At 38.4% G+C, this 15,202-nt stretch overlaps 1 long non-coding RNA gene across 1 annotated transcript in view; it reads left to right on the top strand.

Annotated features, from left to right (window-relative positions):
• The window catches only part of LOC136841235 (uncharacterized), a 36,873-nt gene that overhangs the window by 17,537 nt on the left and 4,134 nt on the right, over positions 1–15,202 (top strand). Inside the window, exons 2-3 of the long non-coding RNA XR_010853843.1 lie at positions 11,957–12,087; positions 12,268–12,971. This is a non-coding gene — a long non-coding RNA (uncharacterized lncRNA). The remainder of the gene's footprint in view (positions 1–11,956; positions 12,088–12,267; positions 12,972–15,202) is intronic.

The following is a 15,202-nucleotide window of genomic DNA, read 5'->3' as shown; positions in this document are numbered from 1 at the left end:
GTCATCTACAACAAGCAGAGATGAAAGCATTAGGCTGTATAGGAAAGAGTTTGCTAAGGTTTTGCTGATAACAATGTAGCCTATGTTAGCAGCTGTGTAAGGCTGGCTGCGCAGGCTCAAGTGTGGCTTTCTTGATATGTAGATTATGAGTGTTTTGATGAGAGAGGATGTAAGTTTTGTGAAGTATCGGAAGTTGTTAGAGGCCGATAGTTTATGTAGACAGTTAGGGCATTCTACTCAGTTTTTCCTATTGTGTCCCAGTGGTGCTTCTCCTCCTTCATTACCCTACCTGATAGCCTAGGTTAATTCCTCTCTCTCATTCTGCTCCACCCTCTTTTGCTCCCAAGGTGGTTCAGGAGAAAAATAATAGTAATTGACATATGTTCTTTTATTAGTTAGGTTTTTGATCGAAATATTAGGGCCAAAATTGCCCCCCCCGACCGTTTTCAACCTTTTTCGATTTCCCCATGAGAGAGAAGTTGTTGGAGCCTTGGCTTCTGTCTGTAGCCCATTCTCTGGACTGCCCTTCATTGGTTGGTTGTCTCCTCTGACAAGGAACCAAGGTGTGTCATGGGGCTGTGCCCTTTGACAACTCTCTCTCACCATTTTTTTCCAGTTTGGGTTTGGCACCAAGCTGCCACACAGCTTCAGGCAGATAAGTTCCATGGTTTAACTCATGCATTAGTTGGCTCCAGTGTTGCCAACTGTGACAAGCTGAAATCTGCTAAACATAGCTTTTTCCCCTCCCTCTAAGTTGGCAACACTGGCTGACTCCTGTAACATCAAGACCACCGAGAGACAAGGCCTGTTCAATGTATTGTGACGTAAGCAACAGTAGTCCGAGTCGCTAGCACTGACTGTGTTCCCAGACGAAAGAAATGTAAACAAAACATCACCAAAATTAGACAGTTTTTTGCTTGCCAGTTATGGTAATTAGTTAATTTATTTATTTTTTTCGTCTACACTAATTTGTGTACACCAAATATTAACTCGAAACACAGGTTAAGAGATTAATATAAAATTTTGAACCAAAAGAATTTATTTAAAGTTACAGTATAGTATATACCAAAGTACAAACATGTTTATCATTGTATTAAAAAATGTTTATACATAGTGTTAACGTCAAATTACAAGACGGCAGTGCATTGGCTTACTCTTACTATATGTGAATGAAATACCTTAATTATTGTCTTTTACATACAGCTATTATTTGGTAGATGAAGTTTCTAGCTTTCTCTTTTTATTCTATTATTTGGTAGTTGAAGTTTTTAACTGTCTCTTTTTATTCAACTTTTTGTTAGCTACAATATAGTTATTTTCGTGGGAACAATAATTATTCAATAAAATGTTTTGCTGTTTTTACTATACAATGACCTTCATTACTTATTGGAGTAGCATATTTATTATTTAATCTTTGACATTTATGTGGGGATTTTACATTCATTATTGTCCATCAAATGTAATGTAAAAAAAAAAAAAAATTACATAAATCTGCAAGTTCTGAATAAAAATGGAAACGGTGATTTTTTCCAGTAGTTAGTAAAACTTGAATGAGATACTCATTGAATATTTGTAAAGCTAAATGAACACTTTGTTTCTCAAAGGTGGGTGAGGAGAATGCTTTTCATGACAGTTTGTAATAATGTTTCAAGAGTAAACCATCTTCTATCCTATGAAGTATTTTCAGAGCTGAGTGGTGCATAATGAATTTCATTTTCTAAAATATTTTTCCATCAAAGGAGGACTGTGGGAACTTCAATATTTTATTTGTATCGTTCTGGCCTGGCCAATTATTACTGGTAGCCTTCATCTCAACAAGTGTACTCAACCTTTATAATCAAAATATGGTTTTAAGTGAGTTTCATCCACTGTCAGTACTACTGTTTTGTCATTGGGTAGTAATGATTCACATTTTTCTTAATATACATCAGAAAATGAGAGTCATTGTGTTCTGACGCCGGGGTAAACTGTTTGGAGAGACATTCCTGATGGTAGAGTACCTCGGCAATATTAGGAATTTCTTATCTCTCAAGAGTCTATAACTTTGAGGGGAACAATTACAAACAAAGAAGACAATATTACCAGCTCTGATGAATAATCAAATTTATTCAGTCATTAACTGTAGATGTTCAGATATGAATTTTAGCACAAGCCAATGTTTGACTAATCATCTAAAATTATTGCCAAAAATGAAATCACTAATTTTATAACAGCAATGCTACTGCAGGTTTTAGAAATACACTCAGCAATGTCTTACTCTGCAAGTTATTCAATATCTACTCATTGATATTCGTATCATGAACCTCTGTAGGAATCTTTAAATCTAAGTGAGTACTTCAGAAACATGAACAAACACATGTACTGTGCAGTTAGCCTTCACTGTAGGTAGGGTATTGTGTTGTACAGTATGCTATTTCATAAATCTGTACTCAGCTGTTACCTGTGGAAGAGGAAAGATGGTCTTGTAATATTTGTACGGAATGTACAGTATATATGAGCATTAAAACATAGTAATGCCATGAGGTAAGGTTAGTTATTGACATCCCTTCTGTTTTGTACTTGTAACCCTAGATACTAGGCCAGTGTAATTTTATTCACCTTAACCAAACTAGGTCCAATAAGGTTTGTCCCTTACCTTTGACTACTGACAATGGTAACTTACCTATTCCCTGATCACTATACTGTACATCCACTTGTGATGAACCTATAACTTCTATGTCTGTGTCATTTCCAAAGCTCTTGCCAAGTCCTGCAATAGCAGTTGTTTGATATAGGCTACATTGGGAGGAGTTTGACATAGGCTACACTGGGAGTTCTGTGACATAGGCTACATTGGGAGTTGTTTGACATAGGCTACACAGGGAGTTCTTTAACAGGTTAATGTTCTTTTCTGGTTTGAACATCCCTACTTAATTTTTTAGCATTTCTTTCGAATCTTCGTAAAAAGATGAAGAAAAAACCCCATATACAGAATTCTCGCAAACTAATATTTATCACAATAAAAATAAAATTTATGTAAATAATTGAGGATTTTTTAGGATTTATCTTGAGTTTCAATTTCATCTTACCCATGACTTCAACAGCTCCCGTGAGTGCGTTTGTACATAAGCAGCTGCCAGCCATGCACATGCCTGTGCATTTCACCCACTTATCTATCATTACGTCACATTGTTTTGATGTAATTGGCAAATGTCATTTGCGTGGGTGTTTTGTCAACTTGGAATTTGAAATTATTGGTGCAGCTCATCAGATGAACCAAGTCGAAACGTTTATTCCTTGTAACGAGGCCTCTTTTTGAGTACAGTTGAAATCACCCAATAATAAACCGGTTTTCATTCGGATCTTACTTCAGAACCAATGAAAACAGGTGATTTATTTCATTAACCTACTAATTTTCCATTAATTATTTAAAATTTCACCCACAACTGACATGTGGCAAAATGTTTGTAATTCTTATCATTCCCACAATGGACGTCACGTGTAATGGGTGTGAATTTACACACTGTTAGTGCATCTGGAAATTTTTCGAACAATATGACGAAGCCTTTATCTTTTTTAAGAAGTCACGGAGTTCTTTCAAGTTCTATTACTTGCCAGAAGTGTTCCAAGCCCTGTACATTTAAGAGCAGGTAAAAATTTGTGGCGCTGTAATAGTAGTGTTTCTCTCCCAAAATAAAAAACAACGAAAGGTTTGTGGCTATACTGTTTGTGACTTTAAGGGAACTTATCTTGAAAGAATTCATCGTCCTAATTTGTGGCTATACTGTTAGTGACTTTAAGGGAACTTATCTTGAAAGAATTCATCGTCCTAAATAGAAATTGGTTTTATTACATGTGACTGGCTCTCAAAAACGTAATGTACACGATATGAAATTGTAACCTACAGTTTTGAAAAGAGCTCATCAAATTACAAGTTACCAGGTAAGACAATAACCCCCCCTCCATAGCTAACACAGCAAAATTCTAACCAGTCAACACCCCTAGGTTACATAGTGTTATTTTTTTATTGGCAGCTTGTAAAATTTTACCAGCTATTGGATGTTCTGCAAGTTGCGTAAGCCTACGTGGTAGCCTACTTTGATCTGTGCATGGCAGACATATTTTTCCTATGTTTTCTTGGCATTTTCAATTATTTCATTCTAGTTTTCAGCCAGAATTAATTCGTCTTCTGTACTTTTCTTGCACCGTCAAGTACTCTGGAGATGTGAGAGGTTGAAATCTTGAATGGGATGATTGAGAACAGCAAGAAAACAGTAAAAAAAATATGGTTGTCATGTGGAATTGGAGTTCAGACTGGAAACGTACTTTTACCCTTTAACATAGGCTACACTGTTAGTTCTGTGACATAGGCTACATTGGGAGTTCTGTGTTAAGTCTAGTTTATATGAATTCCTAATAAAATTCAGTCTAGGCTAATCCAGTCTTTCTTTATATTGCGCTTTACCTTGCTGGTCACAACAATCCGTTTTCTGGCTACAGAATTCTTAGGCTATACCTGGTAGTAGGCTATACTAGGCTATACTTGCACAGGCCTAGCTTATGTTACTTTATCAGACAAATCTAACTGTATGTTTGTTTCACTCCTGACATGGTGTAGCCAGGTTTCAGTGTGATGAATACAGACACTATATTGCAGTCAAAAGTTACCCTAATGTGGAATGGAATGGAACATGAAATTGAGGCTTGAAGCCAAGCACTGGAATCCGAGGGATTATTTACCGCTAGTTATTGTAACGTTATCCAGAGGCAAAAGTCAAATATCTCTTGCAGTGAACTTAGTGTTGAGTACCACAGTAAGTTCGTCCAGTAAAACACACAAGATATATCTGTGGCACGCTACTTCATTATGGCATGTAAGTTTTACGGTCCAATTAAAAAATAAAACAGTGGAACCAGGAGAAAACCCTGTACTCAAATGATGTACGGGTTGGAAGCTCGAGAAAGAAAGAATCGCTTTCCTCGGACTACCAGGGTCGACGTCATATCCAACATGCCTCGTCTTTTGGTGGTCTTGGTAACATCCCCTTGGAGAGTGTACATTTTGTGTTGTAGGTGGTCGGTAGTGTTAGAATTGCAGACATGTTACATTTACCTCCGAACGGTAGTGTTAGAATTGCAGACACATTACATTTACCTCAGCAAATGTAATGTAACGGGAGTTCTGTGACATAGGCTACATTGGGAGTTCTGTGTTAAGTCTAATTTATATGAATTCTAATGAAATTCAATCTAGGCTAATCCAGTCTTTCTTTATATTGCACTTTACCTTGCTGCTCACAGCACCTGCCTAAATCCGTTTTTCTGGCTACAGAATTCTTAGGCTATACCTGGTAGTAGGCTATACTAGGCTATACTTGCACAGGCCAAACTTATGTTACCTTGTCGGGCAAACCTAACTCTATGTTTGTTTGCACCCCCGACATGGCATAGCCTGGTTTCAGGGTGATGAATACGGACTTTATATTGCAGTCAAAAGTTACCCTAATGTGGAATGGAATGGAACATGAAATTGAGGCTTGAAGCCAAGCACTGGAATCCGAGGGATTATTCAGCGCTAGTTATCGTAATGTTATCCAGAGGCAAAAGTCAAATACTTCTTGCAGTGAACTTAGTGTTGAGTTTACTTACTTACCACAGTAACTTCGTCCAATAAAACACACAAGATATATCCGTGGCATGCTACTTCATTATGGCATGTAAGTTTTACAGTCCAATTAAAAAATAAAACAACGGAACCACGAGAAAACCTCATATTCAAATGATGTACGGGATGGAAGCTCAAGAGAGAAAGAATCACTTTCCTCGGACTACCAGGGTCAACGTCATCACGTCATCACGTCATATCCAACAGGCGTCATCCCTTGGTGGTTTTGGTAACATTCCCTTGGAGAGTGTACAGTATTGTGTTGTAGGTGGTTGGTAGTGTTGGAATTACAGACATATTATATTTACCTCCGAACAGTAGTGTTAGAATTGCAGACACATTACATTTACCTCAGTAATTCTGAGCGGCATGTCAGTTCTGCTGGCGGCAAGGGAACTCCATAAGGTCGATATGAAATTAGCCCCCCTATTGCTGGTGATGAACTGAGGACTCCATGTTGAATAACCTAATTGGTTAGAGCTTTCCCACAACTTTCTGCAGTCTGTTGTTCGACAGGTGTTGCCTCAGGCCATCTGGTATCTCAGTTGACAATGGTGAATAGGTATCTATGCCCCTCGGAGGGGGTTAAGGGGCCCACAAGGTTGATGTGAGTATGGGCAAGGCAGCCGTTGGTTGTTCGGAATTCTATCCCTGATTGTGTGTGCCTCGTGACCTTGGACGTTTGGCCAATTTTTTAATGTCTATCTTCATGCCCACTGAATGTATCGCTCTGTCAGGTATGAGCAATGGAGTGGCCTGATGGGTGTGGTAGACCATGGGCGAGACTGAAATCCTTTCTCCTCAAGGCCAGCAGTAGATAGGGGCGAGGGTGCCCGGTACTCATTTCTCAGGCAGTGGTCGTCTCTCCATCATCTATGGCGAAAGTTCCTCCACAAAAGGGCAGGACTTTCCTGCAAGAGGCTTTTAGGTTTGCGTCATTCTTCTGGGCTGCTGCAATCTCGGGTTATTATATCCTGTTCTGGATGGCATTAACGGTGTTTCTGGAAAGGGCGTCTGCAATGTTGTTGGAGGAGCCCTTCAGGTACCTGATGGTGCAGGAAAACTTGAAGATTGCCGATAGCTGTCGCTGTTGGCTCAGCGACCAGCAATCTGTCTTTTTTTTGTGAAGGCATGGACCAAGGGCTTATGTTCCATTTGCACCACGAATTGCCATCCTTCAAGCATATGCCTGAAATGTCAGATGGCACGGCGGACTGCCAGCAGCTCTCTGTCAAGCGTGGATTATTTCTGTTCCAGTGGAGATAGCTTTTTGCTGAAGAAGGTCAACGGGCGATGACCATCGTCTGTATCGTGCTCGAGCACGATGCCCATTGCTGTGCTACTTAACATGGGTGGTCAGTGTAAGGGAGCTATGGGAGACAGGAAACATTAGTGTTGCAACAGGACCAAGAGCTTTTTTTTGGCTTCTTGAAAAGCCATTTCTTGCTTATCAGTCCAGCATAATGATTTGGGTTTTCTTTTTAAACATTCATACAAAGGGACATTTTAGCCAGGTTGGGTATAAAATGGTGGTAATAATTGATCATGCCACCAAACTCTTGAAGTGATTTAATGTTTCTTAGCCTTGGGAACTCAGTAACAGCTTGGACCTTCATCAGGAGAGGTTTAGCTCCTTCGGAGCTTATGTGATGACCAAGAAATTCTACTGTATTTGTCGCCCATGCACATTTATCTTGTCAGACTATGTCAGTTTTCTTTGAGTTTCTCTAGGACTTCTTTAACGTCCTTAATGTGTTGTTTATAGTTGGGGGCTGAAAATAAGAATATTGTCGACATAAAACTTGTTTAATGTCCTTAATGTGTTGTTTATAGTTGGGGGTTGAAAATAAGAATATTGTCGACATAAACAATGCAGCAGGGTAATTCTCTGAAGATGTCCATATGCCGTTGAAAAGCAGCCCCTGTGTTTTGAAGGCCGGAACGGCTGTAATTGAAAGTATACGGTGTGTCCCGAAGGGAGTGATGACTGCTGTCTTTTCTATGTCTTCTTTTGCTACCAGGACTTAGTAGTATCCCTTCAGAAGATCAATTTTTGTGAATATTCTTACTCCATTGAGCTGATTAGTTATGCCCATGATATTAGGCAGTGGGTACCTATCTGGTACTGTTTTAGCATTAGGACCTGGTAGTTGCCACAGGGTTGCCATGTACTGTCTCCTTTAGGCACCATGTGGAGGGGAGATGCCCACAGGCTGGAGGCTTTCTGGCAGATTCCTGCCTGTTCCATATCATGGAATATTTGTTTTGCATGAGCTAGTTTGTCTGGAGCCAGCTGTCTGAAACTTGCGTGTGCTGAGGGCGCCCTCAGTGGTGACATGATGTTTGACGTGGTGTTTTGTAGGGTGTGTGAGGTCATGCTGGAGGTCATCCTCAGACACTTTGGGAAATTCCTGAAGGAGGCAAGAGATTTCTGGTCCTGACATGGAGTTTGTTGTTGTCCTTGGAGTGATGGAGGCTATAGGGTCATCTCTCTGAATGAGCTGTTTTCTGGATATGTCTACCAGCATGTTATGTGCCTTCAGGAAGTCTGCTCCAAGTAGTGAGATGGTGACATCTGCTGTGATGAATGTGCAACTAGGCCTATATGGTTTGTTGAATACTTTCATACATCTGGCAGGGCACCATTGCTGGTAGACTCATGGAGAGCGTTGGGGGCTGGTTTTAGCTGTTCATTTGGATTGAATGGGATGAACGACTTGCATGCACCCATAACAACGAAGAATTGTGTATCAGACATCTCATGTGATATAGAAACACGTAGCGTGTTTTTGCCTTTTGCTGGAAGAAAAACAGCGAAAGGCAGACTCATTCCCTTTTAGAAGGCAACCACTCTGACCATCGCTGATGGTTGGTTGGGCCACAACCATTTTTTTTTTATAGCATGCAGCCTTGTTCACATTTTTGAACCTCGTTCCCGAATCTCCAGTGGAAGAAGCAATGACCCTTTGGTCGTTCTTCTTTTTTTATAGTCTGTTTATGTCATGTGTTGGGCTGTATTTTCTGATTTGGCGGTTGTTTGTTTTCCCTCTTGTAGTTTCAGGAGCGGTGTATAGAAGTGATGGGGAAATCTGGCTCCATGTCTGTCTCTTTGCTCTATGGGGTTGTGATTGTGTGGTGGCTGCTACTGCAGGTGGTTGAGTGGGCTCTGATAATGTTTGCACCAGATGAACCACATCTACCATTTTGAGAACTTCCTCAAGGGGCATGGTGGCTGCGTTGGGAATTGCAGCGACTGTTTTGCATGGCAACTCCGTCAGGAGGACTTTGTACACCAAGTTCAGCGTCATCTCTGATTGTCGTCTGTGGCAGGGATTGTTGTTAGCCGTTGGAGTTGCTTGTAGACGTGCAGGGGCCGTTGATCTCCAATTGCCATCCCTACGTTCTCTAGGAATTTTCTAGTTGAGGGCTGGGGACATGCTGAAGGATGACCTTAGTTGTGCCTTCAAAGTCTCATATGTGATGGTGGTGTCTGGCTTGGCTAACCACTCTGCTATTTGTTCAAAGACATCATTGGGTAGGAATTCGAGGACGGCATCGGCTTTTCATGAAGATGACATGATCTTTTTTGACCTGAAGATTGTCTCTGCCCTAGAGAACCAGGCCCCTGGGTTGTGTGTTGTGAAAAGGGGCAGGTGGATGGATGCAGCTGCGTTGTTGCCGTTGGGAGAGCTGGCGGAATTGGTCATCTTGGTGGTCACCAGTTTAGGATGTGAGTGTAGACAGACATGGTCAATTACTAACTGATTTATTATCACAGAATTCTGACAAGACATTGGTTCCATGAGCAGAAAAGTAGTGTAGGACATTAGGAGAACAAGACGGGCATAATTTTATGATCAGATGTGTTTTCTCGCACCTGAAAAATACCTAATAATTCTTTGTCCATCATGAGAAGAGTCTTCTAATACATATGACTCGAAAGCTTGACATGTTTTACATTCGTGGCTGATTTTTGTTTTACAAATAAAATACTGTAGTTCCTGAAAATACATTAAAATCATAGATTCAGCTTCAGTCATAGATTTGTGTTTTCTGAGGAAACCGGACATTCTAACAGTGACTGTCAAGAAATTGGCACTAACCTGTCCACATGTGCAGTTATCTGTCAGTCGGTCGGAAGATATTTAGTTAATACCATCAGTTCATCCGTTCTGGTGAGTGGACTGTCTCCGCCCACAACCTGTTGTCTAAAAGTAAGTTTTAACGGCAGTTTCGATGAACTGACAGAAGAAATAACAGGTAAACTTGATTGTGAATACACAGCCTTAGGTTGTTGATTCTATAATAGTGAGTGGGTGTGTTGGGAGAGAGTGAGAGAAGAAGAGAGAGAAGAGGGGTTGTTAGAGAGGAGAAAGCGGAGAGAGAGAGATAGTTTATTGAATGTCATTCAGTTTTTCCAAGCAGTGCCGGGTTGGTCAGCTAGTATGTATGTATGTGTATATATATAATATAATTATATATACATATATATATATATATATATATATATATATATATATATATATATATATATATATATATATATATATATATATATATATATATATATATATATATATATATATATATATATATATATATATATATATATATATATATATATATATATATATATATATATATATATATATATGTATGTATGTATAATTGGTAATTTTCTTGAAATGAGCAATGAAAAATAGTGAAAATGGTTTATGAAACGTATTGACAGCATACATGAATTATGGCGTGAAGTGTTTATAGCAGAATGACAGTATGAATGAATTGTATAGTAGAAGACAGTAGGAAATATGCATTTTAGGAAGATGATATGAATTGTTTGTAAATTGAAATTATTTCATATTGCAAGCGTTTCTTGAATCTTGAAGTGTAGGTGCTGATATGGAAGGGTGGCCATTCATGAGGGGTTTACAGGTTTGATCGCAAGATCAGATCCGCCGAAATTTATGGTCCGCTTACACTAAGCAACGTATGAACAAAGACCCGAATTCAGATATGGTCCAGGTAAACCCACCCAGCGTTAAACTTCCAGTTTCAGTCGAACAAATTATCCTGTCTGTAGATGGCCTCTTTTCTACTAAAACTAACGACTAAAGACCCGTCCACACGATCAGACTCTGTCTGGGAGATTTAGTCTGTTGGCGAAATCTGTAAACAAACAAGTCTGTTGTTCACACGGCCGTTCCTGGCCAGTGAAGTTTGGTTGGAGGTGAGCGTAGTACGATAATGGCAGCATGGCTCATAGCCAGGAGAACAGAAAGCGAATGGGAATTGGAGTAATAGTAATGATAACTAACTATAGCTTTGTGCCGTGAGAATGGTAGGTAGAAGAGTCGTCGGAATGATGACTGGGACTGTACCTTCGTTTACGTTGTTAATTAGGCGGAACTGCAAACCATTCAAAGCCCAACCCTACAACCTCAATTGGTTTTACGTATTTTTTAACTTTATATTATTACTATTACCATTATCATCATTGTTATTAGTTATATTATTATTACCATTATCATTATTATTATTAGTAGTAGTAGTAATAGTAGAACAAAATGCTGTAGACTCAATGGCGCCAACAGAGAAAACATTACAGTGAGGAAGCGGAATAAGAGAAATATGATAACAGAAAAATTAAAAGCAAGGAAAATTAATGTGAACAAATTAGTATGAAATAAATGTATATTAAAATGACCACGTATTCGGATTAAACACATGTATTATGTAAAGTAGCTAACATTTAAAATAGAAAATTATAAGAATATATTCCCATGGGTATAAAGTTATATTTGATTCCAATGATCAATATAATCCTCATGTTCACGTTCTCTGTATATTCCAGTGAGTATTTTCATGTATTATATATAATTACTTTAGCAATATAGAAAACTTATTTTTTTTAAATGATTTTCTTTACATCAGTCTTTGCCACGTTCGTATGCCTGGTAGCCGTTTACGTTACTCACTCCAGACAAAGTCTGGTGCATGGTGTGGTGTCTTGGCTGAGAGCGCTCAGGTTCTCTTTCTTAGACCATGCTCAGGACACACTTGGGCGTTGTGTACGTGGGACAGGAGCGGCGAGTCTGGCAACTTGATGTCCCAGGCACGGCCGCTTTTACAGCTTTTAGCCTTCTACAACTGTCTGCACAGTCTTTGTGCTGGGAACAGGCCAAGTCTGCCAGACACTGTATGGTCGTTTGGACGAGGCCTAATTTACCCGAAGTTATTGTGTTTATTTCTCTGCCATCTGTTGATCTTTGGACATTTTCTGAGAACGTCTTTCTTTCTCTCCTTTTGTAGAGTCCACGGCAAGAAGTTTGAAGGAGTTGAGGAAATTGCAGACATTGAATGCCTCTGGTTTTAGACCACACACCTCCCCTTATGCTTTTGTGTCAGATGCCTCTGGAGCCTCCTTTGTTGATGATGGCCTGGTAAAAAGCTTATCATAGTATTTTTGAGACAGCTTTTTATTTGTCAAAGTAAAAATGATTATCGTAGTTTATTTTGTTGTTTGTTAAATAGCGTTCTCAATACCAATACTCTCAAATTTAATGATAGTAGCTCCCATTTTATAGTAAGGTAACGTAACAGATTCACTACTTTCTTTTCAGATCTGAGTCGTCATCGGCCACAAGTCCGTCATAGAGGGAGAAACATTCAGGATGTTGATCATGTAGACCAGTGTGGAAGGAGAAATCAAAGGCAGAAAAAAAAACTGACATAAACAAATGACAAGTGCAAAGCCCAACGTCTTGCATAAGTATTCTGAAGAGTTAACAAAGGACAGAGGTGAACTTCAACGTGGTTTCCGTGCCTGAGTAATTATTTAACTTCAAGATAGTGTGTTCAGCTTACGATGTTGCTTGCTTTGGGAGGATATTTTTCTTTGAGAACTTTGAAGAACTTTTCCATAATGCTTGGTTTCGGTGATTTTCTAAGCCAGTCAAGATCACCGTAACATCTAAAAGAAAATTGAGATCTTTGTTTCACAAATTTTGATTCATCAGACAACTCCATAAAATTGAGAAGGCATTTGTAAATATGTCCAATCCATATTCGTGTTGAACCCGAAAGATAATTCACGGAAAAATTATAAATGTAGGAAGGGTTTTAGCAAAGTACACAATCTCCAGCGTCCGAGAACAAGAGCTTTTGCCTGATAAAAAACATTATTTGATGAGAAATTGCAGTTTCGCGCGTTTCAAAGTGTTATTTGGGTGTGTACAGGGGGAGTGCAAAGGTGCTACCGTCGAGTGTGTTTCGTCAAGTTGTGATATATTGTGCAAAAATCCTGCTGCAGATCATCTTAAATATGGTAAGTAATGTAATATTTTTGGTGTAAATTTCATTATTCTTAGGGGTGGTAGCATTTCTAAAATGCAGGTTTTTAGTATTTTTGGTCATAGAATTTTTCTTTTGATTGTCTATTTATTTACAGCCAACCAACCTTGTATATTACTTTTTTTTCTACTGTTTTGATAGGTTGATACCTTTAAAGGTGAGTTATTTCCCCAATGTATTTTGACCTAGGTCTATATTTTAAGGTCACAAATTGGTACCTTATGGATAGTGATTGTATCTGCAAAATATTTTCATCTTGACTATTATTTAAGAGACAGGTCAGTTTAAAAGCTGAAATTTTATTTTTCAACGTTGTATGTCACTCTTCTTTAGTGAAGCTTGGTGCATATGTAATTGGGGGTTCAGGGCGATTACAGTCGCATTTTCTTCCTTGGCCCATTATCTCTGTAGCAGGTCATTTTTTTTCCGGTTTTGAAGAGACCAGACAGACATCATAGTGTTAAGGTTGGTGATTGTTTGAAAAATATTTTTCAAACAAAGGATCATCTGAAGGTTCACATGACCCGTCCAGTTGTGTGAGGACCTCCAGTTAGCACAGACTTCCTATAATTAATTAATCCTTATCTTTGGGTCAGCTGGTGGTGCCATCGTTCTGTGTTTTCGTAACTTTGATATATACAGTATTTTAGCAGTTTAAGGATATACTGGTCGTGTAGGTAGATTAGCACATAATCTTACACTGAGAACTAGAGTAGCCCAGAGTCTATCCAGTGAGCGAACACTTGGGTATGAAAGATAAACTGTACGTGTCCGTTTCTGTATTAGTTTTGGCTACTTTGGCTTTGCAGGGCTCTTATTTTCCAGACCTCCAATGGATAGTCCGCACATAGGCATTTGGAGACGTATGTGTCTTAATGACTCGACTGATTGCATTGCGAGTCGTTTTTTCATTATTTTAGGAGGCCTCACAAAAAGCATCTCGAGTTGAAACTCTGAGGGATTTGCCATAAGCTATAAATGTATTTATATTGCCTCTGTGTCTGTACCTGTTATAACTGTTCAGTTCATTTATTATTTTTGCAGGCTTTCCTTGGCAAAAACTTTCATTTTATACCCAAAACAGCTTTCACCGTAGTTGTTCCAGGTCAGCTATTCTCATGAAATTAAAATGTATTCATCTCACTATCAGATACTCACCAAAAACCATGCAGGAAAAATGGATTCGTTTAGTTATTTGTCAGTAGACATCGTTGAATAGGATTTTCAGTTTCCCTTGAGAAAGATAATCCTCATTTCCAAACAAAAAACATTTCCCACACATTTTCGTATAAGTTTAAAATATGATTTGAATATATTGCCAGTAACCAAAGTCAAATTTCCCCGGTGTGCTTGTTCACATTTTCAGTGAGAATTTTTCTTTTTTGTAATGTATGAAAATGTATATTAAGGTGATAAATCAAGATATAAGAACATACGTTAGGTAATTATGATAAAAGTAAAGACAGTTAAATAATATAGGGTAAGCGTACCAATAGGTACTCAAAAAAACATGGATTTTTTTACTCTACAGACTATGTCCGTCTTACAAATAACATAACGAATATGATATTTTTACAGGTTATGAAGAAATGGTTGTAGTTTCATGGTATGTAAAGAAATTATAAATATTTAAGCCCATGCCGAGAAAATGGTCAGTAAATTTGGTGCGTACCTATTATGTCGTGTCCAATATTTACGCTCCTCTGTCCATTAGGTACTCTTTCACTCATAACTCTGAAGTTGTTAAAGCTACACAAGTCTCCTTTGGATATGTTAGACCTCATTCATTGCTTTATTTGATCATCTATTTTTTCAAAGAGCTTCAATTGCATTATCTTAACTTCCATGGGGTATTTATGGAAAAAAAGTTAAAAGGCAAAATTTGTGTTTGACATCATGTTCCCATCTTGTGAAACAACATTATAGCTTGAGTAACATCATTACATAATGCAAAATAGATGTACTTGATAATGTATCAGTAGGGGAAGGCTTATACATATGAAAAATGTAGTGAGTACAGTCAGGAAAAAAAAAAATTTGAGAATTTTTCTTAACAAAACATGGTATTATGATATCCTATTCTTTGAAGTATCACCTCTATATTAATTACATTTAGTAACTACATGAGTGGTTCAAGCAAACAAAAGTGATTATGAAAAAAAAACTAGCAAACTGCTATTTTTGAATATTTTTACTGAATACATA

Source organism: Macrobrachium rosenbergii, chromosome 8 (genome assembly GCF_040412425.1).
Source record: "Macrobrachium rosenbergii isolate ZJJX-2024 chromosome 8, ASM4041242v1, whole genome shotgun sequence".
Lineage (NCBI taxonomy): Eukaryota > Metazoa > Arthropoda > Malacostraca > Decapoda > Palaemonidae > Macrobrachium > Macrobrachium rosenbergii.
Note: the sequence above shows the minus strand (reverse complement) of the source record. Positions and strands in the feature narration are given on the sequence as shown.